Consider the following 20,361-nt stretch of genomic DNA (forward strand, 5'->3'; position numbering starts at 1 on the left):
TGCAGTGTAAGTGGAAGGTTGTTGTAGATGTTTGATTAGTATACTACAGATGTCACTTTTTTTCATATTTACCTAATTGTATCAAATGGGATGGGGAGCTATGCTTGTGGTGTTCCATCTCTGTATTTCACAGTATCTAAATTGTTCTTAAATTAGTGTATGGTGTTTGCACACACTATCATTTTGTCCAGTTTGTTCCATAAATCCATCACTGTGTGGGGAAAGCTGTTCTTTTTCAGGTCTTTTCTATAACTGTTCTTTTTCAGGTCTTTTCTATAACTGTCCTTTTTGAGTTTCTTTCCAGGTCCTCTTGTATTTCTCGTATCCCAATTTAGTAAGTCTTCTCTATCAAGGGCTTCTGTACCTCTCCTGATTCTATAGATGGTCAACAAGTCTCCTCTTTCTCTTTTTTGTTCCAGGGTTGGTAACTTGTTTTGACAATCTCTCTTCATATGACAGTTCTGAAAGTGTGAGGGCCATCTTTGTAGTTACTCTTTGGATTCTTTCAATTTTCCTTATATTCCTTTTGGTACTGGGTGACCATAGTGTTGCTGCATACTCCAATCTTGGTCTTAGCAGTGTGACTAGTATTTCCTTTACTATTTCTTCGTCCAAGTGAATGCCACTTTTATTGATCTCAGTGAGTTGTAGGTTTCACTGACAATTTTGTTTATCTGTTTATCAGGGAGCATGTCCTTTGTGATGATTACTCATGGATCTTTTTCAAATCCCACTTTCTTTACATCCTTTTCACCGATTTTATATTGTCCTGATATCCTGTTTTTACTTTTTCCAAATTCAATTCTATTACATTTCTTGATGTTGAAGTCCAGTTCCCACTTCTGACTCCGTTCCCAAATTTTGTTCAGATCTATCTACAGTGACTCACAGTCTATTTCAGTGCTCACTTTTCTCAACAGTTTTGCATCATCAGCAAAGAAGTTCATGTAACTGTCCACACTCTCATCCATGTTATTCACATAAATAGCAAATATTATTGGAGCCAATATGAATCTGACTATATATATTTTTTTTAGACCAAATGCTACTACACACCTCTTTTTGTCTATTGTATCTCTCACCAAATTTTCCTTTTCTTTGATTATCTGAATGACTGTTTCCTTAGTTTTCTTTTGTATTTATTGCTGAACAATTTCTTTAAAAGATACCTTATCTTTTTTGTGAACTTTCCATTGTTTTTAAGATAAAGGAAGCAAAGAGGAGAGATGCGAAATGGGGTAAGAGTAAGACAGAAAATTTTGAAAGTAATAAAAAGATGTTTTGGAAAGAAATTAAGAGAGGAAGAGGAGGCAAATCAAGTAGAGAAGAAAAGGTAAAAGGCGCAGATGGAGAGATGATAATGAAAGAGAAGGCAGTAAGGGGAAGATGGGCAGAGTATTTTAGGGAGTTGCTAAATGTGAAGGAGGATAGGGAGGGAAAGATAGTTGCAGTGGGAAGTGCTAAGAAAATGACCATGATGAGTGAGGGAAGGATGAAGTGAAGGCAGTTGTTAAGATGATGAAAGCAGTTAAGGCATCTGGTCTGGATGGATGCCATGCAGAATGTCTAAAAAAAAGGAGGTACAGTGTTGGTGGACTGGTTGGTGAGGTTATCTAATGTTTGCTGGAGAGAGGGTAGAGTGCCGGAGGACTGGAGGAGTGCCTGTATAGTTCCACTTTACAAGGGGGAAAGGGGACAAGTGTGAGTGTAGCAGTTTCAGAGGGATTAGCTTGTTCAACTTATACATGAATGGGGTGGTGTGAGAGGTAAATGTATGGGTGGTGGGTCAGGGATTGGAGATGGTTAAAGAAAATGGAGAAAAGTGGGAGGTGAGCCAGCTGTTGTTTTCGGACGACACTGCACTTGTAGCAGGATCAGAGGAGGGATTGAGGAAGTTGGTGACAGAGTTTGGGAGTGTGTGATAGAAGAAAATTGAAGATAAATGTGGGTAAAAGTAAGGTGATGAGATGTACAAGGGGTGAAAGTGGCAGAAGACTGGAAGTGAGCATTATGGGAGAGCCACTGGAGGAACTGGATAGTTTTAAATACTTGGGTGCAAATGTGGCAGGAAAGGGTGGAGTGGAGATGGAGGTAGAATGTAGATTGAGAGAAGCGAGTAAATGACTTGGTGGATTAAAAAGTGTAATGAGGAATAGACATTTGGGAATGGATGCTAAGAGGAGACTGTATGAAGGAGTGATTGTGCAGTCTCAGTTTTTCTTACACTTTTCTTCAGTTTGACTTGGCGTGGGAATATTCTGGTCTTGTCTTTCTTGCCTCAGATGTCAAAGGAAAGCCTATATAGTCAATCTGTTCCACACATGAGATACTAGAAGTGCTGGATTGAGGTGCAGATTCGTTACTTTATTCCTTTACTCTATCCCAATGTGCCTTCATTCTTTTCTTGGCAAAGTCACTCCATGCCACAGTCTTATTTTTAAGTTTTCCCAGTGTTTATGTAATGAGAAAAATGCACTAGATAATAACAGAGCGCGAAAAAACACAAAAAAAACGCATGCAAAAATGAAGCATGTGTGAACTCATGCTGGGAAAATTTTAAATATATATATATATATATATATACAACCACTCCTCGTTTAACGACGACAATTGGGATCAGCATCGCCATCGTTAACCGAATTGGTCGTCAAGCGAAAGTGTATACATATACGTACATGTATGTACAATGTCCAGCAATGCATATATCTTTATTTTCGTGTATTTTCCCTCCTTTATACAGTACATTAAAGCTTTATTTACTGTTTATTTACCGTGGTTAGGTTCCTGAAATTACCGTATATGACCAAATCCGCGTTTGCTGACATTCCATATTGAATACCGGGGTATTTTTTTAGTTTCGACCATGGGCGCAATATTGCAATAGAAAATTAATTATTAATTTTGTAAATTAAAATGTATCAACGTAATATGCAATTTTGTGGGCGGAAATGGAAGTAAAGAATACCTTGCTACAAGCAAATATGCTAATGAACGAAGTCGGTAGCATAGGATCGGGACGCCATCTTGTCGTCTGTCAATTAATTAATGGCCTCGGTACTTCCGACTACCTCACCAGGTATATTTTCTTGAAAGAATGTTATGGTGCAGAGATACATGCATTCCTTCAAGCTGCAATAACTTTGTATACCCCGCAAGCTAAGAGAGCGGCGGTTGAAAAGCCCGCCAACGTCTTTCATGACGACGACAACGAGGACGAGCCGGATGACATTTAATTTGCAGGTGATGATTTATTAAACACAGGTTAGGTTAGTTTAGTTTAGGTTAGACGAATTTATCATCCTTTCATTTCTTCAATGTCGGAATCTATCATAACAAACATGGTGTACCATTCGTACGAGATGACTTCGTTACTTACGAAATCTGTTTTCGCACTTTTTTTTATTTCCGCTCACAAAATTGTATATTACGTTGATACATTATAATTTACAAAATTAATAATTAATTTTCTATTGCTATATTGCGCTCATGGTCGAAACTAAAAATTTACCAACACCGGTATATACTGTACCCCAGGTAGTTTGTGCAGCTTGCAGGATGGTAATGTAGACCTAAGCTTCAGAACACTTTACCTCACAGCTAATATCCACCGTACAAGTTCATTTATAACATCATACAAATTTGCCTCAGCCAACTTAATTATCGTACACGATGTCGTAACTTCGGGAGATTTACGTTAAACGAATATTGGTCTGCCATAAAGCCCGTCGTAACTCTGCGTCGTCGCTAACCGTGTAGTTCGTTAAACGAGGAGTGGTTGTATATATATATATATATATATATATATATATATATATATATATATATATATATATATAGATATATATATATATATATATTTTTTTTTTTTTTTTGTCTACACATGTAAATCACTCTAAGTCTAAGTGGTGTTGGTGGAAAACATATTGTACAGTAATATACATACATACATGGAAAAAATTAATAATAAAAAAATGATGCAGATATATAAAGATAAGTCAACAGTATAAATGTAAACAGAGTTACATCCCCACCATGTGGGGTAGTAGACATTTAAACTTTTAAATGCCAAAAAAAAATTCTAGCATCTGGCAGAGTGGTGCATGTTCCCACATCCCTTACAATCACATGCTGATTTTTAAAAAATATATTTTTTCCAACTGAAAAAACAATTTTCATTGTTAATATATATTTGCCACTTTCTAAGTTTTTGTCTTTTCTCCATCTTTTCCAAGCTTTATCTCTTCGGGCTGCGTCACCCCCAACCCCCCGCCCATTCCACCTCATGCATCACAACATCATCCATATACAACCATTCTCCATTCACCCTGTCTTGTCCTTTCCTGTCCTTCCTCAACAGACATTCCCCTCTTCCCCAAAGCCCCCTTCATCCCATCCATCCACCTCATCCTAGGACATCCCCTCATCTTCACTCCCTCCACATCTGCCTTCCATACCTCTTTTACTAGTCTTTCTTCACTCATTCTTTCCATGTGTCCAAACCATCCTAATACTCTTTCATCAACCCTATCTCCCAACTCCCTTTCCACCCCCGTTCTTCTCCTCACCTCTTCATTTCTCACTCTATCTAGACTAGTAACCCCCATCATATTTCTCAGACACCTCATCTCAAACACATTCAAACTCCTTCTCTCTTCCTCTCTTATGTTCCATGTTTTTGCCCCATACAGTGCTGTTGGCACAATCACTCCTTCATACAGTCTCCTCTTAGTATCCATTCCCAAATGTCTATTCCTCATTACACTTTTTAAACCACCAAGGCATTTACTCGCTGCTCTCAATCTACATTCTACCTCCACCTTCACTCCACCTTTTCCTGCCACATTTGCACCCAAGTATCTAAAACTTTCCACTTCCTCCAGTTGCTCTCCCTTAATGCTCACTTCCAGTCTACTGCCACTTTCACCCCTTGTACATCTCATCACCTTACTTTTACCCATATTTATCTTTAGCTTTCTTCTATCACATACTCTCCCAAACTCTGTCACCAGCTTCCTCAGTCCCTCCTCCGATCCTGCCACAAGCGCAGTGTCGTCCGCAAACAACAGCTGGCTCACCTCCCACTTTTCTCCATTTTCTTTAACCATCTCCAATCCCTGACCCACTACCCTTGCATTTACCTCTCCCACTACCCCATTCATGTATAAGTTGAACAATTACAATTACCCCAACCATCCCTTTCTTGAAATATATCTATTAGTCTTGAGTAGAAACAGATTAAGTTTGTGGTACATGTTCTTCCCTGTCTGAATCCAAATTGTCTTGGGTTTATTACATTTTTTTCTTCCAGGTGTTTCATCCATCTATTCTTGATTTTTTTTTTTTTTTTTTTTTTTTTTTTTTTTTTTTTTTTTTTTTTTTTTTCTTTTTTTTTTTTACAAATTTTAGCTACAGTGCTTGTAAGGGAGACTAGTCTATAATTTGTTGGTTCTTCTTTGTTTCCTCCTTTATATTGGTATAATATTAGCTATTTCCAGTCCTTTAGTATTTTTCCATCTTTGAGTGAGCAACTTATCATATATTTTGTCCATTAATTCTTCTTTACATTCTTTTAGTATCCAATTTGCAATTCCATCTGGGCCATGCGATTTCCTGACATCAAAGTTTGTTAGTTGATACTTTTTTTTTTTTTTTTTAGTTATTGTTATTTTCCTCACGGGGGTGATCGCACTTCAATTCCTTTTGTCCCAATGCTGTACTTTTTCTCCAGTGAAAACAGACTTGAAGTTGTTCATGACTTCAGCCATTTCTAAATATTCTGTATATTCTATATTTCTGTGGCATAGTTTCACCATTTCCTGTTTATTTTTAAGTTTACCATTCACATATCTATAGAATCATTTAGGTTGATCTTTACATTTTTCTATGACATCTTTTTTGTAGTTTCTTTTTTCCTCTCTGCTTACTTTTACATATTCGTTTCTATGGTTGATACATATTTGCCACTTTCCAAGTTTTTATCTTTTTTCCATTTTTTTCCAACATTTATCTCCTCTATCTTTCACTTCACTGTATCTTCTGTTGAGCCAGCACTTAATGTACACCTTTTCTTGTTTTTGTCTTGGTATGTATTTAATGAAGCAGCCTTGCTGTGGATGTGCTGTGTCTTGTGACACTGCTTCTGACCCAGGGCAGTGGGCGGGATGCAAGGATGGTCCGTCATCCAGGAGGTGCCAAAATAAGAGGGAGGGAAGTGGGTGGAGGGATGTGGAGTGTGACGGGGATGGAATGGGTGGGAGTGGTCTTATGCCTTTGTTTTTTGGCTATCTCCCTTATGAGGGAAATAAAAAGCCTTTGGTATATGTATGTATTTATTCACTTTTTCATTATCAATTTCCATCAAAAACATCCATTTGTCTTCCACTTCTGTTTCTTCTTTAAAAATGTTTTCCCAATTTGCATTTTGAAAGAATTTCTCAACTTTCCCAAAGTCTGTTTTGTTGTATATCAGTCTTCCTTTTCTGTGTTTCTCATTTCTTTCTATATTTCCTCCTTTAGTTCAACCTATATTAGTATGTGGTCACTTTCTCCAAACGATGTCTTGTATTCAATTTTATCCACAATTTCTGGTTCTGTTGTAAATATTAAACCCAGTCTCGAGGGTTCATTACTTCTGTATCTGGTATTTTAACTGACTCATTGTGTCACTGTATGTTCCATAGTCAAGTCCAGAAATACATTTCCCCATAGATCCTCTCCGCCCTTCACTGTCATCTCCTCCCAATAGATTTCTTTGCAGTTAAAATCCCCCATAAGCATATGTATTTACCTAGTTCTATTATACAGGAAGGGAGCTATGCTCGTAGTGACCCACCTTTGTATCTTTCAGCATCAAGTTTATTCTTAAATTCTTGTATAGTATTCGCACACACTGTTGCCTCATCCAATTTACTCCAGATATCCAGCACTCTGTATGGGAAGCTATTCTTTTTCAGATCTCTTCTATAACTATCCTTTTTGAGTTTCTTTTCACGTCCCCTTTTCTCTTCCCCCACTTTAATAAATAATTTCTATCTAGGGCTTCCATTCCTTTCATAATTCTGTAAATGGTCAGTAGATCTCCTCTTTCTCTTCTTTCTTCCAGGGTTTGTAGTTCCAATTTGGACAATCTTTGTTCATATGTCAATTTGGAGAGTGTTGGTACCATCTTTGTTGTTGCTCTTTATATTCTTTCTAATTTCTTTATATTCTTTTTAGTACTGGGTGTCCATAGTGTCATAGCATACTCCAATCTTGGTCTTATCAGTGTAATATTTTCTTTACCATTTCCTCATCCAAGCAATCAAAAGCCACTTTCATTGATCTAAGTAAATTGAAGGTTTCTCCAACTATTTTTTTAATATGCTTGTCTGGTGACGTCTTTGCTGATAATATAATTACTCTTAGGTCCCTTTCTGAGCTTACTTTTTTGACTTCCTCTGTACCAATTTTGTATTGCACCAATATTCTATTTTTACTTTTTCCAAACTCCATTATACTACATTTCTTGATGTTTAAGTTCACTTCCCACTTTTGACTCCATTCCCAGCCTTTATCCACGTCTTTCTGTAGTGATTCACAATCTTCCTCTGTACTTAATTTCTTTAATAGTTTTGCATCATCTGCAAAGTTCATATAACATTCCACACCTTTATCCATGTCATTTATATACATGGCAAACATAATTGGAGCCAATACCAAATCTTGTGGGATTCCACTTATCATTACTTCCCAGGTTGAATATTTGTACTACCCACATTTTTCTCCTGGTCAAGAAATCTTCCATCCATTCCAATAATTTTCCTTGAATATCACCTATTGATTCAATTTTTCTTAATAGTTTTTTGTGTGGTACACCCACTCCTCGTTTAACGACATACTCGGTTAACGACAACTCGGAGTAACAACGGGCTTTATGACGTCGTTAAACGTAAATCTCCCAAAGTTACGACGTCGTGTACGATAATTAAGTTGGCTGAGGCAAATTTGTATGATGTTATAAATGAACTTGTACGGTGGATATTAGCTGTGAGATAAAGTGTTCTGAAGCTTAGGTCTACATTACCATCCTGCAAGCTGCAAAAACTACCTGGGGTACAGTGTATACCGGTAGTGGTAAATTTTTTGTTTCGACCATGGGCGCAATATAGCAATAGGAAATTAATTTTTTGTGAGCGGAAAAAAAAAAAAATGCTAAAACAGATTTCGTAAGTAACGAAGTCATGTCGTACGAATGGTACACCATGTTTGTTATGATAGATGCCGATGTCGAAGAAATGAAAGGATGATAAATTAATTCGTCTACCCTAAACTAAACTAACCTAACCTGTGTTTAAAATCATTACCTGCAAATTAAATGTCATCCGGCTCGTCCTCGTTGTCGTCGTCGTGAGAGACGTTGGCAGGCGACAAGATGGCGTCCCGAGCCTATGCTACCGACTTTGTTCATTAGCATATTTTCTTGTAGCAAGGTATTTTTTACTTTCATTTCTGCCCACAAAATTGCATATTACGTTGATACATTTTAATTTACAAAATTAATAATTAATTTTCTATTGCTATATTGCGCCCATGGTCGAAACTAAAATGGAAAGTCAGCATACACAGATTTGGTCATATACGGTAATTTTAGGAACCTAACCACCGTAAATAAACAGTAAATAAAGCTTTAATGTACTGTATAAGAGGAAAAATACACGAAAATAAAGATAATGTATTGCTGGACATTGTACATACAGTACATGTACGTATATGTATACACTTTCGCTTAACGACCAATTCGGTTAACGACGGCGCGCTGGTCCCAATTGTCGTCGTTAAACGAGGAGTGGTTGTACTTATCAAATGCTTTTTTGTAGGTCTACAAAAGCACAATCCGCCCATCTGTCCCTATCTTGTATTATTTCTATTAGTCTCGAATATAACCAAATCAAGTTAGTGGCACATGATCTTCCTTGTCTAAATCCAAATTGTGTTGGATTCAGTATATTTTTTTCTTCCAGATATTTAATCCATCTACTTTTGATAACTTTTTCACATATTTTTGCTATTATGCTTGTAATGAAGACCAGTCTTCAGTTGGTTGGATTTTCCTTGTCACCTCCTTTATATATTGATACAATATTTGCATTTTTACAATCCTGTGGTACCTTTCCTTCTTTGAGTGAGTAATCAATTATCTTATATATTTTGCCTGTTAGCTCATCTATGCATTCTTTTAAGATCCAATTTGCAATTCCATCGGGACTGTGTGATTTTCTAACATCAAGGTTTTTTGTTTGGTCTGTAATTTCCTTCTGTGTCACAGTTATTTCTTTCATTGGGGAGATCTTTCTTTCTGTATTTCCTCCCAATTTTGTGTACTTTCAATTGAGAATACAAATTTAAAATGTTTGTTCATAATTTCAGCCATTTCTACATCTTCTATATATTCAATATTCCCTTGGTGAAGTTTTACTATTTCTTGTTTGTCTTTTAGTTTACCATTCACATACCAGTAAAACAGTTTAGGTTGGTCCTTGTATTTTTTTATAATGTCCTTTTCATAGTTTCTCTTTTCATCCCTACATATTTTTACATATTCATTTCTTAGTTTGATATATGTTTGACACTTATTTTGTTTTTTGTTTTTTCATCTTTTCCAAGCTTTGTCTCTTCTATATTTAGCCTCACTACATTTTTTGTTGTACCAGCACTTAATGTATATCCTTTCTTGCTTCTGTTTTGGTACGTATTTGTTTACTGCCTCATTATAAATTTCTTTTAATATGTTCCCTTTCTCTTTCATCTTTGTTTCTTCATTTAAGAAGTTTTTCCAATATGCATCTTGAATTTTTTTTCTCAGTTTCTCAAAATTAATTTTGTTGTACATTAGTCTTCCTTTTCTATTTTTCTCATTCCTTCTCAAATCAATTTGTTCTTTTAGTTCAAACTCTATTAGTAAATGGTTACTCTTCCCAATTGGTGTTTTGTATTCTATTCTGTCCACAATTTCAGGCTCTGTTTTTTGGGGTACATATATTACTACAAATTTTCTACTTTTCATGTCAGTTTTCAACTTTTATCATAATCAATTCCACATTATTTATTCCTTCTGTTGTCATAGTCACATTTAAGCCTTTCTTAGTTAAAAGCATGATTCCTCCACCCTGTTTCTCCTTTCTATTTTTCATCCAGTGGTTGAGTAGACCTTGTCCCACAGTGTTTGGTGGTAGAGGACTTTATATTTCATCTCCATGATTTCTATTACGTCTGGTTTTTCAATTGCCAGATAGTTGTTTAATTCGTTTAGTCCTGAAATCATGCCATCAGTCTCCTTAATTGTTTCTCTGACTTTCTCAGGGAGATGGAGGAAGAGATGGAAGAGGAGGAGATGGAGGAGGAGGAGATGGTTATCTTGACCACCCCAATCCAAAAAGATTGTAAATCACTGATAGTCCTGCCATACGTTTTGGCCTCAGAACGACAACCATCACAGTCCTCCTCTTGCCCCTCCTCTTCCCCCTATATCTATAGAATAGTTTGGGTTGCTCTTTGCATTTTTTTATATTTTTTTTCCTCTTTTCACATTTTTACATACTCATTTCTATAGTTTATATATATTTGCCATTTTCCAGGTTTTTTATCTTTTCTCCATCTTATCCGAGCTTGTCTCTTCTATCTTTCCCCTCACTGCATCCTCTATTGAACCAGCATTTAATGTAGGCCTACACACACACACTCTCTTGTTTCTGTCTTGGTACATACCTATTTACTCCTTCATTATAGATATCCGTCAAGATCTCCCATTTCTCTTCCACTTGTCTCTTCCATGTAGAATCTTTCCCAATTTGCATTTTGAAAGAATTTCTTTAGTTTTCCAAAGTCCATTTTGTTGTACATCAATCTTCCTTTCCTGTACTTTTCAATTCTCTTCATATATATTTCTTCTTTTAGTTCAGTCTCTATGAGTATATGGTCACTCTTTACAAGTGGTGTCTTGTATTCAATTTTATCCACAATTTCAGGTTCTGTTTTAAATATTAAATCAAGACTCAATGGTTCTTTATTAGTTCTGTATCTGGTGTTTTCATTGACCCTTTGTGTCATTGTATATTTCATGGTCATGTCCAGTAATATATCATCCCACAGATCCTCTCCACCCTTCACTGTCATTTCCTCCCAACAAATTTCTTTGCAGTTAAAATCCCCCATAATAACCAGGTTACCTCTGCCCTTTCATATCTCATTTAATGAATGCCTTGTATCTTCTAACATTTTCAAATGCTTGTTCTCTTTCCAAGCACTTGTTTTTGGGAGCACATAAATCACCACAAACTTTCTACATTTCATATCCCTGTCTTCAACTTTTATCATGATCATTTCTACATTGTTCTTACACTCATTAATCTTTGTCACATTCCAGTTTTTCTTGGTCAAGAACACGATTCCTCCTCCCTCTTTCTTGTTTCTGTTTTTCATCCAATAATTGTATAACCCATGTCCAACATTACTGGGTGGTACTGGACCCCTTAATTTCATCTCCACAATTACTATTATGTTTGTTTTTCATCTAACAGGTAATCATTTAGTTCATTCAGTCCTGAAATTAATCTGTCAATATTAGTATAGCCCACTTTTAATTTTTTTCTTTCTCCTTCTTTTTTTCAGTTTTTGTTTTGCCCATTTTGACGTATCATTCTCTCAGCCTCATGTCTATTACCCTCCAATAGAATTCCTTGTTTTCGGTCTCTGTTCTCTTCGCATTTATTCCTTAGTTTCATCTTTTAGTGTCTTTCCTTTTTCTAATTCCTCAACACACATTTCTCTTTTTATCCATATCTTGTTGTAGTGTTCACTCCTTGCCAACTTGCTTGCTTTTTCTAATATGTCTTCTACTACCATTTGCAATCTTAGTTTTATCTATAGGGGTCAATTTCTTTCCTTAGAATAATGTCCCATTCTATACACTTCATCTATATCTTTCTCTACTTCCTGATCACCATCTTTTATTTCTTTTAAAATTGATATCGCTGTTTCTTTTTCTGCTTTTTCTTTCATGTGACTTGCCAGACCATGTTTTTCCCTCCACAATACATTTTTTCTTATCCACTACATCTCCAACCCAATTTGCCTTTTCTTTAATTACTTGAACAATTGTATTTTTTGCATTTTCCTGCATCTGTTGTTGGACTATTTCTTTAACCACTTCACTCCGGGACTTAAATATCGCGGGCAGCAGCCAATGCCAGCCATACGACGTGTCGTAATAATACTCGCATCATAACATATAGTCACCGCTTATATCGATCGTTCTCTCTTTCACCCGTGAATTTTGAAAACCATAAGAGAATGTGATTAAGGGCAGATTAGGGAGAATGTCAAAACGCAGGGGCGACTACAATAAATATAATCAAGACGCCGATATGGCAGCGTCGCGAATCCACTTGCTCCTCATGACGCCTACGTGTGCGGCACCGTATGGTAGGGGTTAAAAGCAATTTCTTCATTCTCTCTGTTTTCCTTCCATTTCTTAATATTTTGCATACTTTCCTTACCTAAGTTTTCTTCAATTCTTTCAGTCATTTCTCATATTTTGTTATTTACCTCTTATTTTAAGTTGTTGTTGTCGTTCCCTAGACTGTCTGTCCGAGCAGTCCCGTCTCCCCAAGGAATGCTACTGCCAAAACTGGGTTTTCCCACAAATCCTTTATAGAGTGTATGTTGTGTTGTTTGCGTGCATGATTGTGTATAATGCAGTCTTCCATTATGTGTTGTATGGTATGGGGTGAAGTGTTACATCCTGGGCAGCTGTTCACAATGCGGTCATCCAGCCTCTTCTGGTAGCTTAGAAGTGCTGGGTGGTGGCCGCACCGCAGTCTGGCCAGGTGGACTCTGTCCTTTCGTGGGAGAGAGGATTCAGAAGGGTGGATATCAGGGGGTCTGGCATGCAGCAGTGTGTTATCTTTCAGTGTGTTAATGGAGCAGTGAGTGATATGATTATGAATATGTTTTTGGAGGCTGGTCTTTGGTGGTTGTGGAGGAAGAGAAGAGAGTATCTGTGTGTGATACAGGTCTTTGGGTGTTGTTTTAATGTTTCTTGGTGTGTGTGGGTGTTCTGCTATGTAGTGTAGCGGGTGTGATGTGTTTGTGGTGGCTGCGGCAAGTGTTTGTGTGCCTCTCATGTCGAGGTGGTCCTTGACTTTGAGGACTTTTGTTTCATGGTGTAAATGGTCTGTAGGTGTTGTATTTGAGCAGCCTGTAATTGTTTTTAGGGCTTTGTTTTGTATGATTTGAAGGGTGTTGTGGTGTATCTCACTGAGATTAGGAGCCCATGCAGGACTCGCATAATTCATCACTGAGCGTATGCATTGTTTGTATATTAATGTATTAGTTTCTTTGTTTTGTCCAAATGTTGTTCCAGTGATTGACTTAAGTGCGTTAAGTCTAGGCATGCATTTGTTTTTTATGTTTGTGATGTGTTGTTTGAAAGACATGGATGTATCGTATGTTACACCAAGAATTTTCGGTGTGTTTGTGTGTGGTATTAGAGTGTTGTTGATGTAGAGATGAGGTATGTATTTGTGTTCTTTTGTCCAGTTGGTGAGAAGTGTTGCTGTAGATTTGGTTGGAGCTATTTTGAGTCTGTTTGTGATGAACCATGTGTTGAGTGTATCAAGGTATGGCTGGATTATTTCTGCAGCTTTGTCTGTGTTACAATGTGTGCATGTGATTGTTATGTCGTCTGCGTAGGAAGATATTTGTATTTCTGAGGTGTCTGGTGTGGGTAAGTCATGCATGTATAGATTAAAGAGAGTGGGGGATAGAACAGAGCCCTGTGGTACTCCATTCTTAATGTTTCTGATGTGCAACGATTGGCCATTATATGACACATAAGCATTCCTACCTGCCAGATAATTGGCCAGCCATCTTTTGGTGTTATTGTGCATGTCTGTGTTATATATTTTATTTGTTAGGTTGTGGTGGGGGATAGCATCAAAAGCTTTACTAATGTCTAATGTTATAAGAAGTGTTCTGTGGTGGGGCCTATCTGAATTGATGCCATCTAAAATTCTTTGTGTGAAGTTTATCAGAAGAGTGTTTGTGGAGTGTAGTGGTCTAAAACCGTGTTGTGAGTCAGCAAGGGGAATATGTGGTGTGACAAGTTGAAGTATTAGGCGTTCAATGACTTTAGAGGGGGTGCAGAGAAGTGTGATTGGGCGGTGCGATGTTGGGATTGTTGGGTCTTTGTTCGGTTTTGGAATGGTGATTATTTTACCATGCTTCCAGATGTCAGGTACAGTGTTGTGTGAATAGCTGTAGTTTGTAATGTTTGTGAGTGCGTGCATACCTTGTGGTCCAATGTGTTTTAGGTGGATGTTACTTATGTTATCAGGGCCACAGGCAGATGAGTGCTTAAGATTATGTATTATGTGTTTTGTCTGACTGTCTATGAAGGGTGTATAGTCTGAGTCTGTGGGAAAGTCTTTCTTACGTCAAATAGTGCGTCGGTCGTCAGGGTGAGAAGTGAGATGGCTTGTCTGTGCAAAATGATTTATGAGTGTGTTTGCTTGTTGTCTGTTTGAGGGTAGATTGTCTGTTGTTGTGATTATTGCTGCGTGAGAGCGTGTTGTGTTACTGTTGGATAGTGTAATGCTGTTGAGTGTTTTGTACAATTTTCTGGTGTTTGTTTTGTGATCAAGTGTATTGATAAAGTTTTGCCAATTTTGTGTTTTTTGTTCATGTATTTTATTGGCAATCACAGTGTTAGTGTTTGTATTTGGTCTGCTATGTTTTGAGGGATAGGTGTGGGGGTATTGTGTTTAAGCGTGTCTTGTTGTCTGATGAGGCCTTGGATTTCTGGTGTGAAGTTGGGGTTGTGTGATTTTCTGTTGCCTCTAGGGATGTATCTCTTGTCTGCATTTTGTATGATTGTATTAAAAGTGTGCACAGCATTGTTTATGTTTGTGATTGGTGTACTGTTAAGTGTTTCAAAATGTTGTCCTGTCTCCTCAGTAAAAGCTTCCCAGTTAGCTCTCTTGTAATTGGTGTATGTGTGTCTGTGGCCAACTGGGGTGCATCTTGTTTTGGTGATGATGATGATTGGAAGGTGGTCAGAACCAAGGGTTCCAACCACTCTCCATGATGTTGTTGGGGTTAGGCAGGGGGAGCAGAAGGTGATATCAGGAGAGGAGGGAGTGTAGAGGGCTTGGTGTGGGATATGTGTATGATTATGTGTGTTGTTCATGATAGTCAATGAGTCAAACTGAGTCTGTATATCAAGCCCTCTGTCTGTGTCAGGGTTGTCGACATACCAGACAGACGACTTGGCATTGAAGTCACCACCCATGATCAGGTTGGGGATTGAGGCTAGTTGGCTAAATTGAGGCCTGAAGGTGTTTGGAACTGTGGGGGATGATTGGGGGGGAATGTACATGTTAACTATTGTCTGTTGATTTAGTAGGGTTCCCACCATAAGCGAATTTTCATTTTCACTTCAAGTTTTTGCAAAAGTTTAGTTTTTGGTACCAGGTTGAAGCTTAGGGTCTAAGTAACAATTTTGGTCCGAGTGGACAAAGATCACATGGAATCTTCATACATTCCCACCATTTTCCAAGATGGCCACCATCAAAATCTAACAATGTCAATATCTCGGAAACTTTTCAACCTAGAAACATGAATTTGGTGTCTATACCTAGGTTTTTATGGTCAAGGAATCAGATATACTCGGTTATTATATACTTACATGTATTTTATACTCTTCCCAGGCTAGTATGATGGCTGAGACAATGAACTGTGAGTTGTGTGTCCTCTGCCAACAAAAAACAAACGAAGAACTTGTCTGTCCTCTTGACTATCTGGTTGGTGTACGTGGGGCGGAAGCATACAAAGATATTATCAGCCTTGTGAATCAATTCCGAGATGTTGATGCTTCACCTCACCCAAACTTGGAACTTTCAGATGAAGCATCTATGCAAGTTAATCGAGCATCCTGGCACAAAACACGTCGTCAGTTGTACAAGGCATCAGCACTTGACCGGGCCAAAGCACGTTATTCCAAAGGCTTACCACCTCTACGAAACCGACCAAGAAGATCAAGCACAGAAACTATTCGAAATTTATGCCTCTTCTGTAATGAATCAACGAGTAAAGATGACCATTCATTCCAAAAAGTTTCCCTCACCAAGGACATCCATGATAAAGCAGTTTCATTGGGAGAGGATCGTATTGTAGCACAGCTTGCAGAAGGAGATTTGGTAGCTATTGAAGCTAAGTACCATCGAAATTGCTACACTAAATTCAACCGTCAGCATTATGACATGGTAATGAGTACAAAACAAGGTCAAGTCCCCCAAGACACTGAAATTACTGTAGAAAATGAGCTACTACAGTTCGTCAGTGAAGAAATTGCTGGAGGATGTAGAATCTTTGCTCTCCAAGATTTGACAGATATGATGACAGAAAGGTTAGGACAGCATGGGATTCATAAGACGGTGAACTGCACACGCCTGGAAGAGAGAGTACTTGACCACTTCCCACATCTGACAGAAGAAAAAGGGGTCCAAAATCGAGTATTCCTTGTGTGCTCAGAGACGGCTCGAAAAATCATCTCTAGCGCGAGCCAGACACCAGAGGAAGAATCACGTACCTTACTCTTGGCAGCATCAATTCTACGTAAAGCTGTTTTGGATCATGATACTGCATTCAATTTCAAGGGGTCGTTTCCTGAAGGTTGTGAGGAATCTGCTGTTCCAATAAGGCTGAAATATTTCTTTCGTCAAGTGCTTAATGGTCCTAAATCATCTCCTATGCAAGACAATTCCAGGGCAGTTCTCTCCATGAGTCAACTTACCATGTTGAACATCATTTCTCTTCCTGAAAATCGGAGATGTGAGCCTCCTCTTGCAGTGTTTCTGGCCTTAGAACTGCATTCACAAACAGGGAGCAAGAAACTGGTACAACTGCTACATCAGTATTGCCTTAGCGTGTCATATAGGAGAGTGCTTACCATTGAATTTGGCTATGCACAAGCTACTGCTGAAAGAGCACATGCCAACGCTGATATAGTCTGTCCTAGCAACCTTCGTTATAGCATTTTTATGGTTGCAGCACTTGACAATATAGATCACAATCCTACATCAAGGACAGCTACATCCTCTTTCCATGGAACAGGTATCTCCATGTTTCAGTTTCCTTCAGTAGAAAACCCAGGACTGGACCAAGAGTCTATGGAAATCAACTTCCAACGACCAGCATCAAGCAAGGGGCCAATGCTGCCTCCTCTGTACACTTTTGTTCCACCTATGAGCCAGAATCTTGACATCCAACCTCCTGTGAAAGACATGCAGCCACAGTACATGGCGTCATTTGACAAGGAGGAACAACATGAAAAGGCCTGGATGAACAGGGTGCAGGAAAATATGCAAATCTATTTTGAAAGTGAAACTGATCCTCCAATTATGTGGTCGGCATATCATGCTTCTCGATCGGATGCTGTGGGACCAACAAAGAAATGTATTAAATCCATGCTGCCACTATTCCGTGATAAAGCAGCCACACCAAAAATTATTCAACATGGAATGCATCTGATCAAGAAAACAACCGAGTTCCTTAACTCACAGCAAATTCCAATCATGGTAGTGGACCAGCCACTCTTTGATATTGCCAAGAAAATGCAATGGACCTTTCCTGAACTCTTTGGAGAAGATAGGCTTCTGGTGATGTTGGGAGAGCTCCACATCGAAATGGGTTTGTGGGCGACTATGGGAGATTTCCTACGAGGGTCTGGATGGCCTGAAGCCATAGCAGAGGCTGGCATTGCCTTGACAGTAACTGCAGCGACATCTTACTTGAGAGCAAATGATCCAATGAGAACACAGTATGCTCACCAGATTACTGTGGTGGTGCTCGATAGTCTACTGAAACTAGCCTATGAAGACGGCGGAAGTGAAATGACCTTCGAGGACTGGGTCTCTGGAGCTTTCAAAGAGAAACCAACAGTGCAGTTCTGGTTGCTCATTCACAAGTATGAACAGTTAATCTTCATGTTTATTAGATCGCACAGGGAGCGAAAGTTCAAACTTATGGTGGCTACTCCGAAAAAACTAGTGCTTCTGTTCTTTGCACTTGATCACCAGAATTATGCAAGGTGGGTTTCTGTGTTCATCAGAGACCTTGAAAGTCTTCCTTCTAGCATCCAAGAGGAGTTTGAAGCAGGTCATTGGACAATAAGTCGAAGCAATCATCGTTACTCCTCCATTCCGATTGATCATGCACACAAGCAGGCCAACAAACGTGTGAAAGGAGTTGGGGGAGTGATCGGGATCACAGAGAACCCTGAGATGCTAGAACGCTGGATTGCAACTGGTCCAGAAATTAGCCGTGTTCTAGAGCAATTCACTTATGTGAATGACGATGGAGGTCAAGAGCTCCCTCATCATGAGGAAGGGAATGCATCCCAGCACCGCTTTAGGCATCATGTCACAAATCTCATGGATGTGCTGCTAAGCAGAGGGAATCCATTTGAAGAGAGTAGTGCAGATCTAGTTACATTAGACAATGAAGTGTGTGTTGGCAAATCCGCTGCAACATCTCTCCAAGTCTTGGAATCAAGAGGAGAACAGCAGTATGACCATTTTCAGAAGAATGTGCTGGACACAAAAAGTGTACCGCTGCAAGCTCCGATCAAGAAAAACAAATTCCTGCTGTTCCATGAGGAGAAAACTCGAAAAAAGACAGCAGCTCAGAAGGTGCAACACTTCGAACAACATACAGATCTCTATGGACAAGCTTTCATTATGTTTGATAGCCGGGGTGGAAATTTGGAGGAATTTTTCCGTCATGAATCCTCCTCTTCACCACCTGCACTGGCTTCTAAAGGGTCCATCAACTCTTGCAACAAGTCAGATTTATTGACCTGCATTATGGAAGCAAGTGCAAGTACTGGACTTTCTGCAGATGAGGAGCTCGTCGCACCAGATGATTATGGGGTCATCGTTATTGATGGCGGTGCACTGATCCACTCTCTTCCTGGTACAGCTGTCCAAGGCAAAACATTTGCTGAATATTTCACCAAAGTTTTCTGCCCAAGAATCCAGCATAATTTGAAAAGAACAGCGAGAGTGGATATTGTATGGGATCAGTATCGCTCTATGTCAATCAAAACGACCATAAGAGAAAAACGAGGAAAAGGCACACAACAGCGAGTATGCGGTTCTGCCAAAGTACCTGGAAATTGGCAAAACTTTTTGTCTAATGCCGAAAATAAAAAAGAGCTCTTCTCATTCCTGTCAACTAGTATTGTGCAAATACCATTCCATGATGGCAAACAGGTTTATATAACTTCTGGTGACCAAGTCCTCAATGCAGGGAATGGACGCCCCATGGGACGATGTAATCATGAGGAGGCAGATACTCGTGTCCTGGTACATCTTATCCATGCCCTCCAATATTCATCACAGGGAATGGTCTATACTGGTGACACAGACGTTGTCGTAATACTTCTGTGTAACTTCCACCACATCAAGGCTGTCAATCCAGAGTCAGAAATCTGGATTTCTTTTAAAACAGGAAAGACAGTCAACATGATATCCCTCAACAGCATTGCCTCAAGTTTGGGTGCGACAACGTGCAAAGCCTTGGCTCTCTTTCATGCATTCACTGGGTCAGACAGTACGTCATCTTTCAAATACAAAGGCAAGCGATACTGCTTCAAGCGAAAAGATGAGGTTCCATACCTCTTGAATGAGTTTGCGACAATTGCTAGCACACCGTTTCTTACATCGCCAGAGTTGAGGGAAGTGGTGAGTCACTTTGTTTGCAAAATGTACTCTGACGAACCTATCACTGATGACACCAACGTTGACCTTGTTCGAATGAGGGTTTTCTGTCACAGGACTCGGAATGTGGAAAGAATACCGCCTACAAGTGATGCGCTGGACCAACATCTCAAAAGGAGTGTCTTCCAGGCGAGCATCTGGACCACAGCGCACGAGCCACTGGCACAAGTCCCAAGCCCAAGCAATAATGGATGGATGGAAAGAGATGGCCAACTGGTTCCCATATGGACCACGTTGTCCCTTGCCAGGGATGTGTTTGATCTAGACGTGAAATGCGCGTGCACAAAACCCTGCTCGTCATGCAAGTGCAAAAAGGCTGACTTGAAGTGCTCACGTTTATGCAAGTGCAAATGTCCTAACTAAATTACCATCATTGTAGTGCGAATGAGTAATGATCTTTAGTTGCACTTACCTAATCAATGAAATATTACTAAGAACAAGGAAAACAGACTGTTCGGTTTATATTCATGGTATTTTATAGAATTTACGTTCATATGTGTTCAATAGTTAACATACATAATTCTGCAAAATTGGACTGTCATGTTTT

At 38.9% G+C, this 20,361-nt stretch overlaps 1 protein-coding gene across 4 annotated transcripts in view; it reads right to left on the minus strand.

The window, feature by feature from the left end:
- LOC143038805 (uncharacterized) overlaps nucleotides 1-20,361 on the minus strand; it is a 283,401-nt gene that overhangs the window by 111,856 nt on the left and 151,184 nt on the right. The window lies entirely within an intron of this gene.

The sequence above is a fragment of the Oratosquilla oratoria genome, chromosome 25, assembly GCF_046742065.1.
Source record: "Oratosquilla oratoria isolate Oo_2021 chromosome 25, ASM4674206v1, whole genome shotgun sequence".
Taxonomy (NCBI): domain Eukaryota; kingdom Metazoa; phylum Arthropoda; class Malacostraca; order Stomatopoda; family Squillidae; genus Oratosquilla; species Oratosquilla oratoria.